The sequence below is a fragment of the Adiantum capillus-veneris genome, chromosome 8, assembly GCF_014529385.1.
Source record: "Adiantum capillus-veneris isolate H3 chromosome 8, ASM1452938v2, whole genome shotgun sequence".
NCBI classification, from domain to species: domain Eukaryota; kingdom Viridiplantae; phylum Streptophyta; class Polypodiopsida; order Polypodiales; family Pteridaceae; genus Adiantum; species Adiantum capillus-veneris.
Window position 1 is genome coordinate 169,494,003 of NC_140938.1, and position 19,723 is coordinate 169,513,725.

The following is a 19,723-nucleotide window of genomic DNA, read 5'->3' on the forward strand; positions in this document are numbered from 1 at the left end:
GGTACTTGAAGATTTGTGAAATGAAGAGGGTTGCCATTTGATGGGATTTGATAGTCTTTTTGATAGGTATAAAATGAGCTTGTTTACTGAACCTGTCTACTATCGTCCATATTCCTGTATTCCCATGGATAGACTTAGGCAATCAAAGATAAAATCCATGGATATGCTCTCCCATGGTGAATTAGGGACTGGCAAAGGTTGAAGCAATCCAAGTTGCTTCCCTCTATCAAACTTCGTCTTTTGGCATACCACACATTTAGCAACATACCCTTGTATGTTTGCTTTCATGGTAGGCCAATAGAAATATGTTTCGATGCCTTTTAGGGTAGACTGAATCCCAATCCCTCTATGTCCTGCATAAGGAGGAGCATGAGATTCATACATTACTTTCTCACGTAGTGAGCTAGTAATGCATAGTCTATTGCCATAGAGAAGATGACCATCTTGTAAAGTAAATGGTTCCTCTTTCTTCCCTAGTGCAAGGGCTGAAATCACATCTCTAAAATCGGGATCAATAGCATACTCACCTATCATAGAAGATAGATCATTGTGAGTTGCTATGGAAACCTCATTCACTCTCGGCCGTCTTGAGAGTGCATCGGCTACTTGATTATGCTTGCCAGCAATGTGAGCAATATGAAAATGAAATTGTGAAAGAAAATTTGCCCACATCATTTGTTTGTTGGAGAGCTTGGTCAACGTCATGAAGTACTTAAGACTTTGGTGATCCGGTCGCAAAATGAAAGGAGTCCCCAATAAATAGTGCTTCCATGAGTCTAAGGCATGTAGAACTGCAAGGAGTTCCTTTTCATATATGCCTAGAGCTTGCTCAACAGGGTCGAGCCTTCGAATTTCATAGCTTATGGCGTGCCCTTCTTGAAGCAAAACAGCTATGGCAATCACCACAAGCATCACATTGGACCTCAAATGGCTTTGAAAGATCCGGTAGTGTAAGCACAGGTTGAGAGATAAGCTTTTCTTTAAGCTTTTTGAAAGCATTGTTCTCTTTGGCAGACCATGTGCACCTAACGTTTTTCTTTGTTAGGTCATGTAATGGTCATGCTATTAGTGAGAACTTTTCTATGAAGCGTCTATAGTATGGGCACATACCTATAAAGCTTCTTAACTCATGAAGATTCCTTGGTTTAGGCCATCTTTTTATTACCTCTAACTTTGATGGATCCATTTGGATGCCATCTTGAGAGATAATGTGACCTAAGTACTGAATCTCTTGTAAGGAAAAATTCACTTTTCTTTCGATTAACATAAACTTTATTCTCTCTTAGAACTTGAAATATTACCTGGAGGTGTTGCTTGTGTTCGTCTAATGAATTAGAGTAGATGATGATATCATCAAAGAACACTCTAGTAAAGGTTCGGTGAGGCCTGAATAGCTTCTCCATCAAGCGGTTGAATGTGGCTAGTGCATTGGTCAAGCCAAAAGGCATGACAATGTATTCATAAAGACCAAACATAGTGTGAAATGCGGTCTTTACAATGTCTTGTCAACTATCCTTATTTGATGATAGCCACTTTTTAGATCAATCCTACTGAAGTAGGTGGACCCTTGTAGATTATCAAATAGGTCTTCTACCCGTGGAATGGGAAACCTATTTTTGATAGTGATCCTATTTAGTGCTCTATAGTGGACACACATACGATATGTGCCGTCTTTCTTTTGAACTAGTAGCACACGAGAACAAAATGGAGATGAGCTAGGCCTAACCATGCCCTTCTTAACTAACTCATGCACTTGCCGCATAATCTCCTCTTGTTGAGCTTGAGAAACTCTATAAGAAGGTTTGTTAGGCGGTGAACTTCCTAGAAGAAGTTTAATTGCATGGTCCTCATTGCCTCATTTAGGAGGTAGCTAACAAGGAATGTCGTCAATAAAGACATCTCCTCTTGTTGAGCTTGAGAAACTCTATAAGGAGGTTTGTTAGGCGGTGAACTTCCTGGAAGAAGTTCAATTGCATGGTCCTCATTGCCTCGTTTAGGAGGTAGCTCACAAGGGATGTCGTCAATAAAGACATCTTGAAACCCCTTGAGAAAATTGGATAACTCTAATTCCTTTTGATTGCGTATATTTTCTTTTGCTAAAACATTGGTTCATTTTGAGAATCTTTAACAAAAATCATGTACACGGAAATAGAGCTCTTTATTAGCTTGTTGAAAGCTTGTGTATGTACAATGGGTATAGTGTTACCCATTTCCTTAGCATCTATATACATATCTTTTTCCTTGAACTTAAAGGAGATTCTCCTTTCAGGGAATTTAACATTGGCAGCCATGCGATCAAACCATGGTGCCCCTAGGATTACATCCTCATGCTTGAGAGGAGAGATAAAGAAGTCCTCTTTGTCAACATAACTTTGGACATGGAGCCTCAATTTCCCGATTAAGGGAGTGACTGAAGCTTCTTGCCCCTTGAAAGCACCGTCTGCGGGTAGGACACCTCCCATCTCGTAGGTTTGTATGCTTAGCTTGGTGGCCAACTCTATAGATATAAAATTATGAGTAGAACTGGGGACAAAGAGAATAAAAGCATCATGTTCTCTTACCTTTCCCCAAGCATGGCATAGAGGAGATCCTTTGTGGCGAGTTTCCTCCTCTTGGATTTTGACCAAGGTAGCTTTAGGAGGATCATGACGGTTGTTCTTTTGGGGACAAGCGTGGTACGCATGCCCTTGTTTGGTGCACTTGAAACACCGGGTATCCTTGCGATAACGCTCTAGCTCTTCAGGAGAGAGTTTATTTTTGCCTTTATAAACTCCCTTCTCTTTAGCTTTGTTGGAGTTTCCCTTAGGAGACTTTTGGACATTGTCCTTCCCCTTAGGCTCATTGGAACCCTTGTTTTTAGGGGGCTTAGAATTCCTCTTAGCCCCTGTTTGGAAATTAATTTGAGAGGCCACCATAGTATGATGTATTATCGCCGATATGGTGTGTCCTTTGGGAGTTGACATACTCTGCCATTTCTTCGGTTAAGCCCGCACAAAACTGCTGCTTTTGCTCTCCAAAATCCAACTTTTTGAAGACAATGGCTTTGAGTTGTAGGTCCCAAAACTTGTCTACATATTTGTGGATGGATTCATAGGGAGAGAGCTTCAAGCTTCACCATTTAGTGAGTACTTTGTCTTTGGCATCGGTGGCCAAAAACTGCTTCATAATGGAAGCTCTTAAAGCTTTCCATATTTGTGGAGCTTCACCGTTGGCCCGTAGGCTAGACCACCATTGCCTGACGGACTTTTGAAAGTGCATAGATACATGGCGTAGCTTAGAGGACTCCATGAAGCCCTCACCTCCAAACACTGCATCGAATTGTTGGATATAGGCCAAGACATTGTCCATAGCACCAAAGGTGCCATCATAGGTAAGGAAAGAGATGCTCTTCGCTCCCTCTTTCAACTTTTTGAGCTTAGACGACCTCGTCCATGCGGCACATGATTTCCTATGGCCTCTTATTTTTGATGGTTCAAAGGTTGCACCATCACTTTCTTCAGAAGATGAAGAATTTGAGGAAGATGGAGAAGAGGGTGACCTCTTTCTCGCCTTTTTCTTGCCTTGATCTTCGTTTTCTTGACCATCACTTTCATAAGAGGAAGAGGATGAAGAAGATGGAGAAGAGGGTGTCCTCTTTCTTGCCTTTTTCTTCTCATGCTTTTTGTCATCCCTCTTTGAAGTATGGTGTGGGGAAGTATGCGATGGTCTTCTCCGTTTTGGAGGTGATGGAGAGCGTTTAGCCCGCCGTCTTTGTGGAGCCATCTCCACCGAGGTGGCGGGAGACTCACTTCTTTCTCATTCCTTCGATGAAGGCTCTTGAATTCTCCTTTGAGAAGGAGATGCGTTATCAAGGAGCAAATTTCTAAGCCCTTCATAGGGATCCTCTTCTTCTTCCTGAATCGGAGAGAGACCTCTTTTGGAAGTCTCACAAGGAGGCTTCCTAGGTGTTCTCTCATCATGGTGGGGAGCTTGGAGAATCCCATGAGCACGGAGCTACCGTTGCACTTCACTTTGGAGGGATGGATTGCCCATGGCTTGTTGCAGCCTAGAAACAAGATAGTTAACAAGCATCGGGGCATCATTAGTAGCTTGCTCATTAGCAAAATCAAAGTTATCAACATTAATTTCACTCTCTTTACTATTGTCAGCCATTCTAACTAAAAGTGTAAACTTTTTAGGTGTACTTTGGCACTTCAAGCCCTAGTTGCTACTCCTCTTTAACCCTTTAGAAAAAGCACTCAAGCTACTGTACCTGTGGCTCGAATACCATTAATTGCAAGGAATCGAAGAGAGGGTCGTTCAACACCAAAACATCACCGGCTCCTGTCAAGCTTCTAATAGCTCAATACTGGTTAAGCCGTAGGCAAGCCCCGTAGGACTCCACTATTAAGACCATAGTTCTCCACGGTGATGCCCCATTAACTGCACCAAGGCAGGCACAATGCAAGGCTGAAAAATCCCTATTCTACTTACTCACATGCAATTAATAGTACCAACCATTTATAGCTAGCTTGAGGACCTCCCTTCTTGAGCAGGAAAGGAGAAACCTTGTGCTTTGATACCAATGTAACATTTAATGGCCTAGTAACTTGTGTGTAGTGGAAAATAGCATGAGCATAGCGAGAATTTCATTAGAATAGATTCCTAATGAGATTAACAAGAGTGCTTGGGTGGAGAAAGCAACAAAAAGCATAACACCTAGTTAGATAGCATGAACAATACTTCAAAAGAGAGAGAAATTAAGCAATTGACAAACAGTTGAGGACCGGAATTGCATGGAGCCGGTTCCCCCTCCAAAAGGCTTTGTATTATGGTTTCTCCCATCAAGAGAGACATTTTACAATACAATTTCTTGTGTTCCTTCAATACTAGCTAGTGCAATGAAGATGGAAACTTCATGCGCTACGCAAAACACTTATCAAACACAACATCAATTCCCTCATGGTCTTGGACCCAAGACCTCACACACCTTCAAAGATGGTGAGATCTAGCGGGGTATGAGAGTAGATTGAGAGGAAGAAGGAGTATTCTTACGAGAAAGATGTACATCTCCTCACATAATCACTCATATTAGCATAGCTTAGCTTAGTAATTATCATGGTAGAGGAGATGAGCATGCATTGAAGCTTGGCTCTTGGTTGGATTTGCATCACTTGGTGTAGGCCTCCCTTCTCACAAGCTTGGAGTAGGTGGTAAGCTTTCCATTAAAGTTTGAGAAGGAGATAGAGTCTTCTTTTCTTCACACATGATATTGTGTGAGTGTGTGTGATAATGCCTTGCAAAAATCAGCCCCCCCCCCCCCCCCTCTTTCTCTCTCTCTCGCTCGACCCCTCTTGTTATTTGCTCTTGCTAGCATCCTATAGGACCTCCCTAGGCTTAGCCAATGGTAATTAAGCAGCATAAGTGATAGCCTTCTGACATGTGTCCCCCTTTCCCATTTTGTGAGAGCTTTAGGTAATTATTTAATTCAACTAAACTCTCATTGGACCCCACGTTTACCAGTCATTTTTGGAGGCCTGCCAATAAATGGGTGGAAAGAAAACAACAAAGAAAACAACCATACATACTACCACTCATTTAAGGACAGATGGGTAGTTGGTACGTATTAACCTAGTGCTAAAGGATATGCTAAGAGCATACACTAGTGAGAAGCAACCCAACTGGCAAAGATTACCTTTCTAGTTTGGAGTTTGTTCATCATGATGAAAAACATACGGAGATTGGGTTACTATTATATTTTCAACCTTGATTCCAATTTTGGTGAGGTTGCCTATTACTGAGAAACGATAGCAAGTCAAGGACTTGGTCGATACTGATGACCTAAGTAAGCATGTTACTTTCATGGAAAGTTGTGACGAAGTATTCTTGCATGTTATATTACTTTTAGAAAGTCTAAAACCTGATTGAGAACTTAAACACCTCTTAGTTTTGGTGACTCATTTACAATACTCAAGTGAGTTATAAATAGAGTCTACACACTATGTAAGCCAGTTACACCAACAGTTGCATAGGAAAAACAATGTGAAAAATCAAGATGTTTCTCTTGGTTTCTTTGAACCTTCTACTGAACTGTGTATTGATCACATGAACAGCTGGACCTCTCAGAGGTGCCACTATGGAAAACATTAGTGTTCTTGAGAAGATCTTATCACTTTTTTTTTCAAAGATGAAAACGCTTCTCCAAGGGGGAAGTAATGTCAGGACAAGGCGCATACGGCTAAGAGATAGAAGCTAAGAGCTCTGTCCTAAGTTTGTAGGCTAAGAGCAAGAGGCTTAGGGCTAAAACTGTGCCATGTGGAAAGGGGTTCCTATATATAGAAGTCCTAGGGCAAGGCCCTCGACTATATAAGGATACAACAAGGTGGAGTTTTGATGGCACAATTACCCTTTGCTTTACATTATCATTTTAGGGTGAAAGCATGTTAACCTGTCATGCTTTTTCATGTCCCGGACAATGCTAACTAGCACAATTTTGACATATGCTAACTAGTACAATAACTTGAGCTACATCTCCAAGATCTATGACATATGATATATCAATAGAAAGCACTTGAAACAAGGAATCCAAATGTACAACCTCCAACAAATTTTGATATTATTTGTAAAAATTTTACCGGACGCCCAACTTTTTGAAGATGTGCTAACTTGAAACTGCTAACTAGCACAAAAAGCGCGACAGGTTAACATGCTTTCACCCTTTAGGTATCCTTTTGGATACTACTCTTTATATATATAAATCTTCTTGCAAGGTCCATGCAGGAACACATTCTACACAACCTAGCCTTTTACCACCAAACAAGCTTTGTACTTGCTATTGCTTCTACCATCCTCACAATGTTGAATCACATTGTAGACTCCCTTACAACCAATTCCTTTCTTACCTTCTCATAATGGTAATAGCTGAATTCTCATTTGCATCATGAGCATCCATTTACTTAGTCATATTAATTTTCAATCTATACATCGAGCCATAATTTCAATACTTTTGGCTTGCTAAGCTATGCATGTACCTCCATTTTTCTAGAGACCATGTCATATACTCATACATTAAGGTGTTATGTTGAAATAAGTGGTTTTTGAAAAATTCAATTAAGGAGGTATTTAATTGAAAAGAGAGAGAGGAAGAAAGAGAGAGATTTTTCCCCATCTTTGCAGTAAGATTTTCATCAAGCCTACCATAAATTCATGGGTTTCAATGTTAGGTTCATAGGGGCATGCCTATCTCGATGCTATTCAATGCAAATAACCATGATGAAATGGTTAGACAAGAGAGTTTTTCCTCCCACTTGGAGGATCAACTAGTCAGAATTTGATGGAATTTTCTTCATTGATGCGGGAGAGTTAGGAGGTCTTGCATATAATTTGAAGAGACTCAAGTGGATTGAAGAACTTTAAGTTATTGAAGTTTACTTCTTGATTGGAATAGAAAGTCCAAATGAAACCATTATAGTAGAGGGTATTCAAATATCTCAAAATCAGTGGGGGTGTTTGATTAGGTGTCAAAAGTAATCTACTCAGGTAGGAATAGTCCCTTGGGTGTAGGCCCTAGTTTTAGAGGGCCAAAAGATGTTGTATATTTTGATCCTATATCTGACCCACCCATAGTCCACAGGAATCTATTATAGGGTTGTTATCACTCTTGTACATAGTAGGATCTTCATGGATTCTATCATCTCTTGTACATACTATGGTTTTCATGGGTATGCTATAAGCTATTTTATTTATCGTTTGGCCACTATCTTCATTTAGTGGATAAATTTTTTGAATACAAGATAAGTTTAAAAGCATAAACAAAGTAGATATTCATCTAGTAATAGTAAACTCCACTACTTAATCACAGGTAGCTCACGCATAATAGTCTTTATACAATTACGCAAGAGAAAAAACTATTATTAAAGCAAGACCAACTTCCTATCTTCAAAGGAGAAGGATCCAACCTTGAGCATGATGCTGAAGGATGGTTGGACACTATGGATGACTACTTTATGGAAACAAGGACTGCTAAAGAAAATCAAGCAATGCTAGGTATGATCCGCCTCAATGGAGACGCTAAAATTTGGTGGAAACAACATCGTAGAGACAATCCCATCAGTAGCCCATCTTGGGAGAAGATGAAGCAGGTAGTTAAAGAATGATATCTCCCTCCTGCACACTAGGATATTAAGATGAATGAGATCTTTGGCTTACACCAATTAGGGCTCTCACTAGAGCAGTACTACACCAAATTTGTGTCCTTACAACACCATGCTCCCCAGATGACAACAGAGGAGTAGATTTCCCATTACCCTTGACTCCAAGCCTTGAAGCTATGAGGCCTAGCTCGATTGAGGATGCCCTTCTTAGAGCCAAATCGCTTGCAGCAAAAGAGATCACCCCTACAAGGATCTATAAAAGTTTTAACAACTTTAGAAAAATATTTAGAGGACTCACAACCAAGGATATTTAGAGGACTCACAACCAAGGATATGAATAATGTGGAGTAGCGGCTACAGTAAACCTGGAGCAGACCTTTCCCAATGTTAGGTGCTATGGATGCAATCACATGGGACACTATAGAAACAATTTTCTAGAAGAAAAAAAGCTTGGGTTTACCGTTAGAACCATTCCTAAACCTCAATTCAATCAAGGAAACAATCTAAGAGGAGGTAGAAATTGAGGATGTGGTGGAGAAAGAGGACAAGAAGCAAGAGCTTACATAGCCATGGGAGAACCGACTTTAATAAACGAAGAAGATGAAAGAGCTACTCAAATTGCCACAGTTAACAACCGCAGATCTTGACAACAATATACAATTTTGTAAACCACTATAAACCGATAATGTAAAAACTTAGAGTTACTTATATAGTACACATTATTTTATTTTCCAAATTACTCAAGGAATCTGAAAGTTAAGCTAGTACTCAATCAAGAAATTCTGGGTAGAACTAGAAAATGAGAAAGAGTTTCTCTCTAAATTCGTAGAATTCGAACCTTAGGAATGGGCTAGTTATTCAAAAATCAACTCACAGTCCTTGTGCACAAGATAGCCTTCCTTGAGAAATGACCTAGATATAGAAGTATTAATGCACGAGACTCATTGAAAGCCAAAAAGTCTTGGTATGATAACTCTTAAAACCCTTTACATATTTTTGGTCAACCATGTTAGGGCACAAAGGGGGTACCTTTGGTGCAATGGTGAAAGCTTGTGCCGAATGCAGATTGCTCAAAAATGGAAATAACACGCCGAGCACATTCAAATTGGCAAAGCTGGAATACATAATACTTGTGAATGTTGATTGCTCTAAATGGTTCGCTAGATCAAGCTCGTTCATGTTCACATGGTGCATATATGGATCTTTTATAGGGAATGGATTTGACCTATTTTTGAGATGATACAGTTGGTTTGTAAAGGTTTTTAAGACGGACTCAACTCCGAAAGTTTCTTGGATAATTTGGATAGCAAATAGTTAGTAATGATAAAGTAAGGAATTATGGAATCTAAAAATAAATGGTATTCTTGAGGAAAGACAAAGAACTATTGAAAATAAAGAAATTAAAGAGTATATAGTCATATGAAAAGATAATCTCACTAAGGATGCTACATGGAAAGCTAAAGTTTTCTTGTTTGTAAAGAATTCCCTAACTTTGGTTGAGATGAAGACATCTCAAATTCTTAAGTTGGGGTGATTGTAGCATTTCTAGCTTTGCAATAAAGAGAAAAAAGGTACAAAGCCTATTTAAAGAGGCTCGATTCTAAAAATCAATGAGAACTTGTCCAAATATAGCAAAGAATGATATTTTTGAAATCTTAAGCACACCAATACTATAGCTAGAAATTTTCAGATTTGAATTCGGGCAAAAATTGATTCTGCTATTCCCTCTAGAAATTGCAACTACTTTAATTTACAAAAAATAATTAAAATGTTTTAGAAATCATTAAAGGATAAGACTTTTATCATAACCTACTAGAAATTTTCTAGATATTTACTATTAAAGAAAAAAATCGGCTTGAAAATTAGCAGATTTGAAAATTAAAGTAGGTAGGTGCTAGTAGGTGACATCATGAACCTTCCAAGGACTGGAATAGCAGCAAGGGGTGCCATGTGGACCTTGAGGGCTGCTTGAGATAGAAGAAACTGCTAAACACAGTCCCTGTGTGCCAGAAAAAACTATAAAAAGGTCTCTTAGGCTTCACAATTGGGTAGACTTGGAGTCCTGGCCAAAAATCTCTCGTGCTTAGAGAGATCCTTCACAAAAATCACTAAGAGAGAAAAAAACTCTAGTGGTTAAGCAACGTGATTAGTATTATTCTCAGTTAATTAGTATATGATATCAATTTATGTCTAATTTTTATAATTATCCTATTAATTAGAAAAGATTAGACCTTTCTCTACTATTAGTTACTCTCTTATGTGTTATTAAAATATTGGTTACTTAATCTTTAATTATAATTAGTAATCTAATTAATTATTGACATGTTTTAGGATTGGAATTGATTAATTTTGACCTTCATTTAGGAGCAATATATCAATTAATCTTAATTAATTACAATATAATTTTTCAAAGTTGGTGCAAAATAATAAGAACGTGTAGAAATTAGATCATAATTTTGTAATTAATTTTAGTATTTATTGAAGAAGAATTTATATGAATTTTATCCTAAAAATTAAGAAAAGAATAGAAATATAGTTAAAGTAAGAATTTCCCTCTATCAAATTTTGTCTTTTGACATACCACACATTTGGAAACATACTCGTGTATGTTCACTTTCATGGTAGGCCAATAGAAATATGTTTCAATTCCCTTTAGGGTAGACTGAATCCCTCTATGCCCCGCATATGGGGGAGCATGAGATTCATACATTACTTTCTCACGTAGTGAGTTAGTAACGCATAGTCTATTGCCATAGAGAAGATAACCATCTTGTAAAGTAAATGGTTCTTCTTTCTTCCCTAATGCAAGGGCTGAAATCACATCTCTAAAATCGGGATCAATAGCATACTCATCTATCATTGAAGATAGATCATTGTGAGTTGCTATGGAAACCGCATTCACTCTCGGTCGTCTTGAGAGTGCATCGGCTACTTGATTATGCTTGCCAGCAATGTGAGCAATATGAAAATGAAATTGCGAAAGAAAATTTGCCCACCTCATTTGTTTGTCGGAGAGCTTGGTCTGCGTCATGAAGTACTTAAGACTTTGGTGATCCGTTCGCAGAATGAAAGGAGTCCCCAATAAATAGTGCTTCCATGAGTCTAAGGCATGTAGAACTGCAAGGAGTTCTTTTTCGTATATGCCTAGAGCTTGCTCAACAGGGTCGAGCCTTCGACTCTCATAGCCTATGGCGTGCCCTTCTTGGAGCAGAACAGCCCCAAGGCAATCACCACAAGCATCACATTGGACCTCAAATGGTTTTGAGAGATCTGGTAGTGTAAGCACAGGTTGAGAGATAAGCTTTTCTTTAAGCTTTTCGAAAGCATTGTTCTCCTTAGCAGACCACGTATACCTGGAGGTGTTGCTTGTGTTCCTCCAATGAATTAGAGTAGATGATAATATCATCAAAGAACACTCCAGTGAAGGTTCGATGAGGCCTGAACAGCTTCTCCATCAAGCGGTTGAATGTGGCTGGTGCATTGGTCAAGCCAAAAGGCATGACAATGTATTCGTAAAGACCAAATGTAGTACGAAATGCGGTCTTTACAATGTCTTGATCAACTATCCTTATTTGATGATAGCCACTTTTTAGGTCAATCCTACTGAAGTAGGTCGATCCTTGTAGCTTATCAAATAGGTCTTCTACCCTTGGAACGGGAAACCTATTCTTGATAGTGATCCTATTTAGTGCTCTATAGTCGACACACATACGATATGTGCCGTCTTTCTTTTGCACTAATAGCACAAGTGAGCAAAATGGAGATGAGCTAGGCCTAACCATGCCCTTCTCAACTAACTCATGCACTTGCCGCATAATCTCCTCTTGTTGAGCTTGAGAAACTCTATAAGGAGGTTTGTTAGGCGGTGAACTTCCTGGAAGAAGTTCAATTGCATGGTCGTCATTACCTCGTTTAGGAGGTAGCTCACAAGGGATGTCGTCAATAAAAACATCTTGAAACCCCTTGAGAAAATTAGATAACTCTAATTCCTTTTGGTTGCTTTTATTTTCTTTTGTTAAAGCATTAGGTTCATTTTGAGAATCTTTAACAAAAATCATGTACACGGAAATAGAGCTCTTTATTGACTTGTTGAAAGCTGGTGTATGTACAATGGGGATGGTGTTACCCATCTCCTTAGCATCTATATACATGTCCTTTTCCCTGAACTTAAAGGAGATTCTCCTTTCAGGAAATTTAACATCGGCAGCCAGGCGGTCAAACCATGGTGCCCCTAGGATTACATCCTCATGCTTGAGAGGAGAGATAAAGAAGTCCTCTTTGTCCACATAGCCTTGGACATGAAGCCTCAATTTCCCGATTAAGGGAGTGACTGAAGCTTCTTGCCCCTTGAAGGCACTGTCTGCGGGTAGGATATCTCCCATCTCGTAGGATTGTATGCCTAGCTTGGTGGCTAACTCCATAGATATGAAATTGTGAGTAGAACCAGGGTCAAAGAGAATAAAAGCATCATGTTCTCTTACCTTTCCCCAAGCATGGCATAGAGAAGATCCTTTGTGGTGAGTTTGGTGAATCTCCTCCTCTTGGATTTCAACCAAAGAAGCTCTAGGAGGATCTTGGCGGTTGTTCTTTTGGGGACAAGCGCGGTATGCATGCCCTTGTTCGCCGCACTTGAAACACCGGTTATCTTTACGATAACGCTCAAGCTCTTCAGGAGAGAGTTTATTCTTTCCTTTGTAAACTCCCTTCTCTTTGGCTTTGTTGGAATTGCCCTTAGGAGACTTTTGGACATTGTCCTTCCCCTTAGGCTCATTGGAACCCTTGTTTTCCGGGGGCTTATTATTTCTTTTACCCCCCGTTTGGAAATTGATTTGCGAGGCCACCATAGTATGGTGTATTACCGCCGATATGGTACGTGGCCTTTGGGAGTTGACATACTCCGCCATTTCTTCGGTTAAGCCCGCACAAAATTGTTGCTTTTGCTCTCCAAAATCCAACTTTTTGAAGACAGTGGCTTTGAGTTGTAGGTCCCAAAACTTGTCTACATATTTGTGGATGGATTCATTGGGAGAGAGCTTTAAGCTTCGCCATTCGGTGAGTACTTTGTCTTTGGCATCGGTGGCCAAAAACTGCTTCATAATGGAAGCTCTTAAAGCCTTCCATGTTCGTGGAGCTTCACCGTTGGCTCGTAGGCTAGACCACCATTGTCTGGCGGACTTTTGAAAGTGCATAGCTACATGGCGTAGCTTTGAGGACTCCGTGAAGCCCTCATCTCCAAACGCCGCATCGAATTGCTGGATAAAGGCCAAAACTTTGTCTGTAGCACCAAAGGTGCCATCATAGGTAAGGAAAGAGATGCTCTTCCCTCCCTCTTTGAATTTCTTCAGCTTGGACGGCCTCTTCCATGCGGCATAGGATTTCCTATGGCCTCTTCTTTTTGATGGTTCAAAAGTTGCACCATCACTTGCTTCAGAAGATGAAGAATTTGAAGAAGGTGGAGAAGAGGGTGACCTCTTTCTCGCCTTTTTCTTGTCTTGATCTTTGTCGTCTTCACCATAGCTTTCATAAGAGGAAGAGGATGAAGAAGATGGAGAAGAGGGTGTCCTCTTTCTCGCCTTTTTCTTCTCTTGCTTTTTATCATCCCTCTTTGAATTATGGCGTGGAGAAGAGTGTAATGGTCTTCTCCGCTTTGGTGGTGATGGAGAGCGTTTAGCCCGCCGTCTTCATGGAGCCATCTCCGCCGAGGTGACGGGAGACTCGCTTCTTTCTCGTTCCTTCGGTGGAGGCTCTTGAGTTCTCCTTTGGGAAGGAGATGCATCATCAAGAAGTAAGTTCTTGAGCCCTTCATATGGATTCTCTTCTTCTTCCCGAATCGGAGAGAGACCTCTTTTGGTAGTCTCACAAGGAGGCTTCCTAGGTGTTCGCTCGTCATGGTGATGAGCTTGGAGAATCCCGTGAGCACGGAGCTGCCGTTGCACTTCACTTTGGAGAGATGGATTGCCCATGGCTTGTTGAAGCCTAGAAACTAGATAGTTAACAAGCATTGAAGCATCATTAGTAGCTTGCTCATGAGCAAAATCAAAGTTATCAACATTAATTTCACTCTCTTTACTATTGACAGCCATTCTAACAACTTTTAGGTATAAACTTTTTAGGTGTACTTTGGCACTTCAAGCCCTAGTTGCTACTCCTCTTTACCCCTTTAGAAAAAGCACTCAAGCTACTGTACCCGCGGCTCGAATACCATTAATTGCAAGGAATAGAAGAGAGGGTCTTTCGACACCAAAACAGCACCGGCTCCTGTCAAGCTTCTAATAGCTCAATAGTGGTTAAGCCGTAGGCAAGCCCCGTAGGACTCCACTATTAAGACCATAGCTCTCGACGGTGATGCCCCGTTAACTGCACAAAGGCAGGCGCACTGCAAGGCTGAAAAATCCCTATTCTACTTACTCACAGGCAATTAATAATACCAACCATTTGTAGCTAGCTTGAGGACCTCCCTTCTTGAGCAAGAAAAGAGAAACCTTGAGCTCTGATACCAATGTAACATTTAATGGCCTATAATCTTATGTGTAGCGGAAATTAGCATGAACATAGTGGGCATTTCATTAGAATAGATTCCTAATGAGAATTACAAGAGTGCTTGGGTGGAGAGAGCAACAAAAAGCATAACACCTAGTTAGATAGCATCGACAATACTTTCAAAAGAGAGAGAAATTAAGCTATTGACAACAGTTGAGGACCGGATTTGCATGGAGCCGGTCCCCCCTCCAAAAGGCTTTGTATTATGGTTTCTCCCATCAAGAGAGAGATTGTACAATACAATTCTTTGTGTTCCTTCAAGACTAGCTAGTGCAATGAAGATGGAAGCTTCATACACCAAGCAAAACACTTAATCAAGCACAACTTGAATTATCCCCGTTCTCAGACCCAAGACCTCACACACCTTCGAAGATGGTGAGAGCTAGCAGGGTATGAGAGTAGATTGAGAAGAAAAAGAAGTATCTTACGAGAAAGATGTACATCTCCTCACATAATCACTCATATTAGCATAGCTTAGCTTAGTAATTAGCTTGGTAGAGAAGATGAGCATGCATTGAAGCTTGGCTCTTGGTTGGATTTGCATCCATATGCCAAGAGAGTGTTGATGTAGGCTTCTATCTCACAAGCTTGGAGTAGGTGATGAGCTCTCCATTAAAGCTTGGGAGGAGATAGAGTATTTTCCTTTCACACATGGTCAAGTGTGAGAGTGTGTGTGTCAATGCCAAGCAAAAATCAGCCCCCCCTCTCTCTTGGGCGAGCCCTAGCTGCTAATTAGGTCTGGCTTTTGCCTCATTGGACCTCCCCAGGTCAAGCCAATAGGAATTAAGCAGCATAAGTGATAGCCTTCTGACATGTGTCCCCCTTTCCCCTTTTGTGAGAGCTTTAGGTAATTAAATAATTAAACTAAACTCTCATTGGACCCCTTTGCCTCCTGGCCAATAGGAATCAGGCAAGCCATGGGGCTCCTGAATGCTCATTGGACCCCTTGGGAGACTGCCCAATAGTCTTCTAGGAGACTTAATTCTCATTGGTTTCTTTTATTAAATGTTTTTAAATTAATCAAACTAGATTTACTCTAGCTTAATTCTCATTGGTCCACTTCAAGGGTCTTCCAATAGGAACTGGGCACACCTTGTGGGCATCTGGCCTAGGGAGCTGACATGTGTCCCTCATTCCCTTTGTGTAAAGGGAGCCTGTGTGTGTGTGTGTGGCTTTCTCTCTCATCCCCTAGCTTTGGGGCTCGCCCCCTCCCATGTAGGGATGTGCAAAGACTTTTAGGGCACACACAAAGCATCCAATTTTTCCTAGGGTTGACCTTTGGACACAACCTTTGAATTTTGGAACCTTAGCATTTTGGAAGTCTTAATGGGCTGAACCTTAGGGTCTTTTTGGCCCATTGTTTCACATGGCTCTTTTGCAGATGCCCCCCCCTTTGGATCCCTATTTTCCCTCCTTTGGATCCCTACTGTGGCCGGTCTGCTAGCTTAACCAATATTCTAGCTTTTTCTCCCTTGGCACTTCCCCACATTAAATAATCAGTTTAATATGAGAAAATCATTTAGGAGAATTAGATATTGATTATTATGACAGTTTGAAGATAGCAGGTGTAGAAGGAAGTCTGCTTACTGAAGAAACCAATAGAAAGACAATGGACAAAGGCAAAGGAACAGCCTTAGTTGTCAGGGGAAGGACCAAAGAAAAGTACAAAGGTGGAAAGAGGAATCAGTCTCGTAGCAAGTCCCGCAGAGCTAAAGGCAAGAGTGACATAGAATGCTACCATTGTGGCAAGAAGGGTCACATGAAAAGAGACTACAGAGAATGGAAAGCAGAAAAAGGCAAAGAGAAAGCTGAAGACCATGGTGAGAAGAACAAGTCCTCAGTGAAGATTCAAGAAATAAATGTGACAAACACTGTTGCAGAGGATGACAGTCTAGTGTCAGGAGACATCTACTTCTTGAAGAATACAATGGACTCAGCTCTTCTTACATCATCTGATGGAAATGCACTGAGTGACTGGATTATAGACTCAGGGGCATCACTTCATGTGTCTCCAAACAAGGAGTGGTTTACCTCTTATGTGACCACTAAAGATCATGTTCGGCTAGGCAATGGGCAGACATGTGAGATCTTAGGTGTTGGAGATGTTCAATTGAAGTTTCAGAATGGCTCTTCTTTCACGCTGAAGAATGTGAGACATATTCCCGCAATTATAAAGAGCTTGATCAGCACAGGTTTACTTGATGATGCTGGCTACGTCACCACTTTTGGACAGAACATGTGGAAGATATCCAAGGGTTCTATGACAGTAGCACATGGAGTAAAGTCTGGAGGACTTTACATGATTTATGTATCAAATGTCTCTAAAAATGTAATCAATGTAACCGAGCAGCCGAACGTTTCTTTGTGGCATAGCCGGTTAGGACATATGTCCAAGAAGGGAATGGAAATCTTGTCTCGTTCTGGTTATTTGCCTGGCTTTTCATTTAATGATTTTGAATTCTGTGAACATTGTCTGTATGGTAAGCAAACACAGCAGCCACATAAGCATAGAAGCAGTAGAAGAGATACACAGTTGGCACTTGTTCATAGTGATTTGTGTGGACCTATGCCTAACCTATCTCTAGGGGGAGCTTCTTACTTTATGACATTTATAGATGATTACTCGAGGAAAGTATGGGTTTACTTTCTCAAGCACAAGGATGAAGTGTTTAGTGTTTTCAAAACGTTTGTGACACTTGTGGAGAATCAGAGTGGCAAGAAGCTTAAATGCTTACGCACTGACAATGGTGGAGAGTATGTTTCAAAGGCCTTTCAGGACTTTTGTGAGTCAAAAGGTATAAAACGTGAACTTACTGCTCCTTACAATCCTCCTCAAAATGGTGTTTCTGAGAGGATGAATAGGACCATACAAGAGAAGGTCAGAAGTATGTTGTCTAATGCACAGCTGCCAAATGGGTTTTGGGCTGAAGCTGTATCAACAGCTTCAGCCCAAGATAAACAGCTGTATCAACAGCTGTTCATCTTGTAAATAGATCTCCTAGCAAGGTTTTGCAGAAGGATTCAGTGCCAGAGATGGTATGGTCAGGCAAAATGCCCTCATACAAGCATCTCAGAGTCTTTGGCTGTGAGGCATATACTCACGTTCCAAAGGAATTTAGGAACAAACTTGAGCCAAAGAGTAGAAAGTGCATCTTTCTAGGCTGTGGTAATTCTGGTGAGATGGGGTACAGACTTTGGGATCCCGAATCCAGAAAGGTTGTCCGCAGCAATGATGTTCACTTTAATGAATCCAAATATCATTCTAAACCAGAGAGGGTTGAGGAGATTAGAAGAGTTGTCTTCCAAGAAGATGGACCTGCACGTACAAGACAAAATGTCAGGGCTCAAGAGGAGCAAGGACAGGATAGAGTGGAACCACAAGTTGTGGCTGAGCCTGAGCCACCTATTGTGCGTAGATCTGGACGTGTCACGCGACCTCCTGATAGGTTTGTTCCATCTATGAACTACGTCATGTTGACTGATTGCAATGAGCCTTCATGTTACAAGGAAGCAGTGCAAATGAAGGACTCCGGGCATTGGCAATTGGCCATGCAGTCAGAGATGAAAGCTCTGCATAAAAACAAGACATGGAAGCTAGTTAAATTACCACAGGGCAAAAAGGCTCTACCTTGTAATTGGGTTTACAGGTATAAGATCACCGCTCATGATAGTCAGCCAAAGTACAAAGCAAGGCTTGTTTCCAAGGGCTTTAAGCAAGAACAAGGCATTGACTTTGATGAAGTCTTCTCTCCGGTGGTCAAGATGACTACATTGAGATGCTTTCTTGCATTGGTTGCCATATTAGATTTGGTGTTGCACCAAATGGATGTCAAGACAGCGTTCTTGCATGGTGATTTAGATGTGGAAATTTACATGCAGCAACCAGAAGGGTTTGTTGAGAAAGGCAAGGAAGATTGGGTATGCCAGTTGTTAAAGAGTCTTTATGGCTTAAAACAATCACCAAGGGCATGGTACCATAAATTCCACAAGTTTATGCTTTCTCAAGGCTACAAGCGTAGTGAGTTCGATCACTGTCTATACACAAAGAAGGCTAAGGATGGTAGTTAGCTGATCCTTATTTTGTATGTGGATGACATGTTGATTGCTGTCAAGCACTTGGAAGAAATTTCAGCTTTGAAGTCAAAGATGGCAAAATCGTTTGACATGAAAGACATGGGTGAGGCAAGTCATATACTTGGTATGCGCATTGAGAGAGACAGATCAAAGAAGTTGATTTGGTTATCTCAAACAAAGTATATTGACAAGATTTTGCAACGTTTCAATATGGAGAAGGGAAAGGCACTGAGTGTTCCATTGCCACCATATGTGAAACTTAGCAAACAAGATTGCCCTGTGTCTGAGGAAGAAAAGGCTGAAATGGATAAGATTCCATATGCATATGCAGTGGGTAGTTTGATGTATGCAATGATTGCTACTCGCCCAGACATTGCATTTGCAGTGGGAGTAGTAAGTCGATACATGTCAAACCCAGGCAAGAAACATTGGGAGGCAGTGAAAGGAATATTGAGATACCTGAAAGCTACAAAGAGTATGGGTATATGCTATGGGAGTCAGGAGCTAAGTGTAAAGGGTTTTACAGACTTAGATTATGCAGGTGACTTAGACAACCGAAGGTCTACGTCAAGGTATGTCTTTACATTGGCTGGTGGAGCAGTATCATGGCGTTCTAGATTACAAGATTGTGTTACTCAGTCTACTACAGAGGCTGAATATGTTGCAGCATCAGAGGCATGCAAAGAATCAATTTGGCTTAATCGACTAGTAACAGATTTGGGAATCAAAGAAGAGATGCCTGTGTTATATTGTGATAGTCAAAGTGCTATACAATTGGCTCGCAATCCAGTTTATCACTCAAAGACAAAGCATGTGGATGTGAAGTATCATTTCATCAGGGAAATGCTCGAGGATAAGCAACTTCAGCTTGTCAAAGTTCACACCACAGAAAATCCTGCTGGTCTACTTACAAAAGGACGTCCCTCGGAGAGCTTTGCGCATTTTCTCAAGCAGTTAGGTGTAGGGTAGTACATCAC

General features: G+C 40.7%; 1 pseudogene; it reads right to left on the reverse strand.

Moving 5' to 3' along the window:
* Positions 1-8,160: 8,160 nt before the first annotated feature.
* On the reverse strand, positions 8,161-14,215 carry LOC147453337 (uncharacterized; annotated as a pseudogene).
* Between the last annotated feature and the right edge of the window lie 5,508 nt (positions 14,216-19,723).